The sequence below is a fragment of the Hydra viridissima genome, unplaced genomic scaffold (genome assembly GCF_058129835.1).
Source record: "Hydra viridissima isolate aposymbiotic clone 2 unplaced genomic scaffold, HvirCarnegie_v1 scaffold_8, whole genome shotgun sequence".
Taxonomy (NCBI): Eukaryota; Metazoa; Cnidaria; class Hydrozoa; order Anthoathecata; family Hydridae; genus Hydra; species Hydra viridissima.
This window is the reverse complement of record NW_028324307.1, coordinates 15032645-15040294: the sequence shown is the minus strand read 5'-3', so window position 1 is coordinate 15040294 and position 7650 is coordinate 15032645. Positions and strand designations below refer to the sequence as shown.

Sequence of the window (7650 nt, the reverse complement as noted above, 5' to 3'; positions counted from 1 at the left end):
TTCAAATTAGAGTACTTTCCGTTAATTTTCAGGTCCATGTTTTTATATTTTTCTGAATCAGCATAAAATTCTGTATCATAATCAATAATAAAAAAAAAAAAAGGGGGGGGGGGAGAAACTGCAGTAGCGCCATAACAGTATTATATTAACATCATTACTATGAACAATTTAAAAATTGACATTAGTCCCACCAAACATTAATTCAATAATTTAATTTTGTTTTTAACTAACCTTTTTTAGCTTATCAGTGAAGAATTCTTCAATCGATAGAGTTAACATGCCTGTCAATGAGGAGTTGTTATATTTCTTTAAATAGGAATATTTAAATGACTTATTTTGTCTTTCCACACCATTATTTGTATTGCAATAAATTAAAAGACAATTTTGTCTGTACCACGAGATCCACTTCTAAATTAAAAAGAAAGCAATTCTACTTTCATAAGCCTTGCCTTGAAATAATGCAAACCAAACCAAATAATTGTAACAAGCATTGGTTTCAAATAAAAGTTTAATTATTCAAAGTCATGCTTTTCTGAAATACCTTTTTTATAGGAACCCAATAAGTTTCAACATGTTTTAATTTTGAAAAACCCTCTTGACACTAGAATTCAGAGAGCTGCAACCTTTTTATGGCATCTACTTCCTCTTCAAAAGATCTTGACCAGGCAACGGATCTCAACATTCTTAACAGGCTTGCGGAGCCGCCCAATTTTTTTCACGGCTCCGCTCCGGCTCCGACTCCCAGCAAAAACTCAGCTCCGGCTCTGGCTCCGGCTCTGGCTCCGGCTCCAGCTCCGGCTCCTCATAACGTCAATAGAAGAATAAGATTTAAAAGTATACCTCGCCGTCTATTCATAAATTTTTTAATGAATGAAAAATAAGCTACTACATTTTTTTGAAGAATCAGTCCCTTTTATATACCCTTTCATTTCGTACTTGCAAATTTATGCCTTTGCCTGGTCATTTCTACAAAAATTTTTTAACTAACTTATTTAGCATCAAATTCCAAATTCAAAACGTTTTCTCTTTTTTTTTTTCTGTCAATACACACTCAAAAGTCAAATGTACTCTTTATTCATTCGAAGAAAAAACATGCTATCAATCAAATCCGATTCCATATGACTTGGCTGGACTGCTCGCTTTTTTGCTTCCGAGCACGTTCCATTCGAATTCGCATCCTTTTTCTGGGACTCATTTACTCGGATTCCTCTTCATTTTCCAAACCACTTCCAGTACTCTCGCTAGAGTCATTTCCATGAAGACCAATTCCACTCCCCTCGATTTCGAACTTCTTTTGCTCATTGAGCTTTTTCTGGATCTTCCACAGAGTGTCTTTAACAATCAATTGAAACATTGTAAAGCATTTTTAATGTTTTTAAATTTCAAGCAAATTATAATTTATCACATTCTTGCAGTGAGGAAAGTAGATTGTCAAAAAGTAAAGTTAAATGAAACAGTATTTTGAATTTCATTAAAAGTACGTAACTTCAAATTCCAATTTTCGTTTAAAAAAATAATAGATTGAAAACTGAGATAAAAATCTGTTGCTCTTCTCCAAGAAGGCATTGATATTCACATCTACAAAGACAGCAGCACAAAAAAAGGGATTATCGAACAAAAGTAATTCCCGATGCACCATTGAATCCCTGATATTCTTCCCAAAATCAGACGTCTTGAATTCACCAGAAACTAGCTCCTCCTTCAGAATTTCCTAAATGTAAATAAAGTTCCCAGGCGTGAGATCCTGACTCTGGAATTATTGAGTTGCAACTGCCGGTTTCTCGAGGATTTTTGCAAGTTTCTCTATTTGCTTCCACTCGTAATTTAGAAACGTAAAGTCACGGGTTTTAAATTCCGCTTCCAGTGTATTCAGGACATCACGCATCTTAAGAAGTTGGTTGAGCATGTTGAATGTACTGGACCATCTGGTTGCATTGTCGATTATTGCAACCTGTAAATATGAGAAATTTGAGTAACTTTTTTTAAATTTGATTGTTTTCAACATTCGAAAACGCATAATTGACAAATGTTAAATTCAAACTCAAGTTCAGATTCTTATTAATATTCATTTAAATATTTTCATTTATTGCGATTTGCGATTATATTGTATGTACCTTTTTAGTTTTGTGTTGTTTGCAAAATTCATTAGCTTTCGACGTTCGACAAGCTTTTGCTACATCTCAAGCTTTGCCAACCAGAGACTTAATGCCTCGTTTTTCCAAACCGTCTTTAACAGCCAGCTGCAAGGTGTGAGCACCACAACGTTGCAGATTAACGGTGCTCATGTTTTCCGATATTTCGTTGAAGTAAGGCCTCTGCTGTTCAAACACGTCGTCGTCGTCGTCAGTGATATAAGCATCCGGCAGATCACCTTCAATTTCAACCTCAAGTTCTTCTTCGATTTCGACGCCAGCAAGTTCTTTAGCAAACTCGTCAGTGACGTCACCTTCTTCATCTGTCTTTCCAAAGTCTCCAACCATTTTTACCATGTTCGACCCGTTATCAGTCGTAATTCCGAGGACATTTTCTTTTCTGATGCCATACGATTCCAGCACGCCTTCAAGAGATTCTTGGTTTTGCTATCCATGAGGAACTGCACATTGACGCCAAGAAAACTTTGATTATGTCTTGAAGCTCCGTCGACTTTCAGAAAAACCAGCTTTCCCTGTAGATTGGTTTTTAACTTAGCCCGCTTTTGTTGAGCCAAAGCCATGATTTGACTTCGAGCAGAATCCCGGTTGACTTTCAAGCCAAAATGTTTTGCCAAATCGCCAGTCAAAATCTTGATTCCTTCACTGCTGAATAGGTTAAAGGGAGCGCCGTTTTGAAGAATCGTCATGTTCATGCCTTTCTTGAAGTCCTCTTTTGAAATTGCGATGGTAACTTTGTTGAGAAAGCGATCGATGGGTGCTTGTACTTTTCTTGTCTCACTAGTCGAGCCCTGATTTCCTCCAAAAACGGATGAGGTGCGTTTCTTTTCCTTTTTGGCCTTCTCTTTCTTCAGTTTCTGCTCTCTTGCCTCAACAATTTTTGTCAAAAGAGTCGAATGTTTATTGACAAAATGGCGTTTCATGTTGGCGGTGGGTTTTTTTTTTCCGTTGCTCTTTTCCCTCGTACTTCATTTGCATGTTGCACAGCAAAGTTTGCTGACTTCCTCCCCTACACTTATCTTAACTTGACAAAAAAACACTTCGTCCTCTTCGCGATAAGTAAACCATTTCAGTTAATCATATAACCTCTCGTCTTCTACTTTATCACTCATGGTTGCAATTTTTAAATAACAGAAATAGCGGAAAAATTCCAAATATATATTCAACTTTATATAAATATTGCAGGAGAAGAAAAGAAAAATACAAGAATAATTTTGGGTCATTGAATAATTTTGAAATGAAAAAAAAATGACAGAAGATAAGAATAAATATGGCACTTCATTCATTTCACAAGAATAAGAATTTAAAAAAACAATTTAAGCAAATATATGGTGGCGGCCATTTTTTTGAGATTTATTTTTAGACTAAACTTGTAAGTGATTTTATTGTATATGAAATAATTTGTTAGAGACTTAGAGAATTTTGAGTTTTAAGTTTCTTGAATGAAGTGCAGAGGTCGCTAAAAAAATGTGTCAAAAATTAATCTAAAAATTAAAAAAAAAAAAAAAATGTTTAGTTCAAAATTTTTTTGAGAGCCGGGATCTACTAATTTTTCTCGGCTCCGGCTCCGGCTCCGGCTCCTGCAAAAAGTATCGGATCCTCGGCTCCCGGCTCCGGCTCTGGCTCCGGCTCTGCAAGCCTGGTTCTTAAAATATCATCCTTTCTGCTACAACAACCATTTGTTGTTTTTTTAATCCAACAATCCCATGCCTGTTCTCTATGAAAATAGCAGATGAATACTTCTCATCCTAATAAGATAACAAAATTTTATTAACAAGTAATTAGAACTTGCGTTGCATAAAATATAATATAAATATATGAAATATATAGATAAAATAAAGACACACCAGTAAAAACAGATTCCAAAGCACGTATCTCCTCATGAAAATAGTCAGTCATGCAATATAAAGGTTGAAAATTGACATTCCAAGATTTTATAACATTAAGGGCTTTTGAAATTGTCTCAAAAGTTTCACTTTCAGATACAAATGTTGCAACTATTTGATAATCAACATTTGTTTTTACCACTAAGAAAAACAATGGCAATCAATATCGAGTAGTTTTGTAAGTTGCATCTAAAAACACCATTTCATTACCTTATCTATTTAGAAGTTTTTTTTGCCAATTAGCTTGATATACAAACAACAGCTCATCACTTCTATGACTACTTTTTGGATGAAAATGTATTTTCACAGTAGCATCAGTCTTCCACTTGCCTATTTTGTTTTCTAAACAATCTTGATCAATGCTTGAGAATCTTTAAAGCTAATAAATTGAAATTTATGATATGAATCAAAACTTACATTCTCAGGGCTCGACAAATTGATGAACATTTAGAGAAAAATAGAGAGAAAAATGAGCATAGATTTCATAACCTTCCTTTATTGAAACAATAACATTAGAATAAAAATTTAAAAAACAAATGCCACATTTCACAATATCTATTTTTAAGTTTGTTAAATATATATATATATATATATATATATATATATATATATATATATATATATATATATATATATATATATATATATATATATATATATATATATATATACACATATCGCTATTTCCACGATGGAAATTTTGTGTTTAAAAATTTCTTTTTTCAAAAGATTTTTTTTCTTTAATTGTAGTTTAAACACCTTAAAATTATTGTTAAAATATATTTTGAGTAGAAAATATTTGAACCGAGTAGATAAATTTGATGAATGTTAGCAACTGTTTTTTCTTTTTATTATTCGAAAAAGTGAGTAAAATTTGAGGGCAAGTTATTGCAATATTTTAAACAAAACATATCCATTTTTTTGTTTAGAAAGAATCTTTGACATTATATATGTCTTGAGTGAAAACACCTTTAGTCTTTAAAAATAATTCAAGTGTTTTTTTATCACATACACATCTGTAAAAATTAGGTTGCGTCACCTGAGTTGCGTGAACTAAAAGCTAAAAAAGTTTAATTATCACAATAAAAATAAGCTTTAAGGCGAGATTTTTTTAGAAATTATATATTTTAATGTAAACTTTTCATCATTACTAAAAAAAAGTGGGTCAAAAAACATTATATTAACTTATAGTAGTAGTTTAAATGCTGTTGCGTCACTGAGCCCATCAACGTGATAATTAGCGTTTTATAAAATTATTGTTTATTATTATCTAAAGTATAAAAAAAAAAATTAAATCTTCTCTGCCTAAATATTGATAAAAATAAATATTTCTAAAACACTGCTGTTAGTTGGAGTCTAGAAATAGTAGACACCATCGCTATTCAATATTAACTAGTATAGCAACTTTTTCATCGTTTGACTAGTCGATGCTAAGACATCAATTATTGCATCGTTATTAATTCTCGGAAGAACGTCTTTTTCACAAGACATCAGCATGATTGACTGTAAACTTGACTGGCTCATCAAATTTCTTAATCTGTTCAAAATATGTTTCAATTTCGAAAATGACCTTTCGCAAGCAACTTGTGATGAGGATTATGTCAGCACAACTTTTTAAGCCAGAAACAAATTTGAATACGCAAGACTATGCAAGTTAAACTTCTGGAGGACAAAATAACAACAAAAAATACATTTTTTGCAAGATTTGCATTTTTTTCTGTGGCTGTCACTGTTTTCCACTTCTGGGATTGTAAAGACAGTTTCAGATTCTTCGGATTTACATTGTTACATGTTGTCCGAGACACAGTGAGATACTTCCGTGTCAAATATCAAGTTATATTCATCTTCAAGAGTTATTTCGAAACTTTCCCCTTTCCTTGCAAAGTCCGATAATTCCGTTTAAAGCTGACCTTTTGTTACACTAGCATCAAACTTTCTGAGCAACCCACTCAGATGCTGCAATCTGCTACTAGGCATTTTTTTCAAAATTTTTGCAAAATTTCTTGGATCTAAACAAGATAAATCAGCATATAGACTACCATGCTCTGAGAATCTCTATTTTAAACTTCTGATTACTTGATTCATTACCATGTTGTGAACATTGATACCAAATTTATCTTTTGCACTTTCAAGTAGTTGATTTGCTCTGATTCTTTTCTCTTTCAAACCAGTCTGAACTTTAATTTACATTTTATTTGGATAATATAATGTAGCCTAACTAAAAATATAATACAATTTTTATGCCAACCGGCCCATCGGGAATCTCCCGGTATCCCGGCGGCCCAGTCCAAGCCTGTATATATATATATATATATATATATATATATATATATATATATATATATATATATATATATATATATATATGTATATATATATATATATATATATACACACATATATATATAATAAAACACTAAAATACATATTACAACTTTGTTGAGGTAACTCTGAACAATCATTTAATTTATATTTTTAGTATATATTTAATTGCTTTAATATTTTTTACCTGTACTACCAAACTCTTTTGGATTGGGAAAGCAGCAAATCGAACAATATTGTATATCTCATAGTTATGAAGACATTGATTAGCTTCCTCAACCGAATTACATATGTAGGTGTCAATTTTATCTGAAATGTGAAGATCTAATTATTTCAAAATTAATGGAAAAACATTGTTTTCTTCAACAGTATTGTAAACACAAGTCGTTTCACTATCTAAAAATTTAATTTACATAGTTTAATGACTTTTTAGATTTACAAAAATTAAAATTTCAGGAAAGTGATAAGTTAACCAAAACATCTTGCAAACTTAAAACATCTTCTGCCTCACCATTTGGTATGTCTGTGTCATCACAATCTGAAATATCTGAACTAATAACATAATAGTAAAATTTGATAACAATAAATCATTTATTGTTTTTCTTTTCATTTAAATTTTTCTTAATCAAGAATTTAGTTCATTTGTTAAATGAAACAAATTTTTTTTTTAATTGAAAAAGATTGAATGTTAACTTATATATTTTCTAGATTAATAAAAATTTATAAAATGTTAAAACTACAAAAATTTAAACTTTTAAATTGACATATACATGTCATATCCATTTCCACTTCAAAATTTCTTTTTTTTTTTTTAACATCAAAACCTTTTATTTTTCTCTTAGCTTAGAAGCCTGTAAAATATTTTAAATTAAAGCGCGTTTTGATAAATTAAAAATTAAAATTAAATAGAGAAAGACAGGGTAGAATGAAATAGAGGGTAGAATGAAATAGAGGGTAGAATGAAATAGAGGGTAGAATGAAATAGAGGGTAGAATGAAATAGTTATGACAATCTTTATTCTTTTGCTCTTGATTAATTATTAAATATACTTTTCGCAAATATTTTTTGATCATATTGTAGAAAATTTTTTTCTGAATTAGACGATATCAAATTTTAATTAAAAAAAAAAAGTTTTCTTTTATAATTTGTTAAGTTTTCGAGTGCGTGATGATATTTTTTTTTCTTTTTTTGAAAGATGGGCATTAAAACTCTCGGAAATTAAATTTAATGTCAATGAACTTAATAAGTATACTGGTAGAACTTTTTACGCTGGTCAAGAATCTTTTCTCAAA

At 31.0% G+C, this 7650-nt stretch overlaps 1 pseudogene across 1 annotated transcript; it reads right to left on the bottom strand.

Annotated features, from left to right (window-relative positions):
* Nucleotides 1-239: 239 nt before the first annotated feature.
* On the bottom strand, nt 240-6927 carry LOC149885281 (uncharacterized; annotated as a pseudogene). The gene is made up of 4 exons (XR_016454980.1): nt 6546-6927; nt 3998-4415; nt 3790-3898; nt 240-683 (listed from the first exon to the last, which is right to left on the bottom strand). The product of XR_016454980.1 is annotated as an uncharacterized LOC149885281 (transcript).
* Nucleotides 6928-7650: the final 723 nt, after the last annotated feature.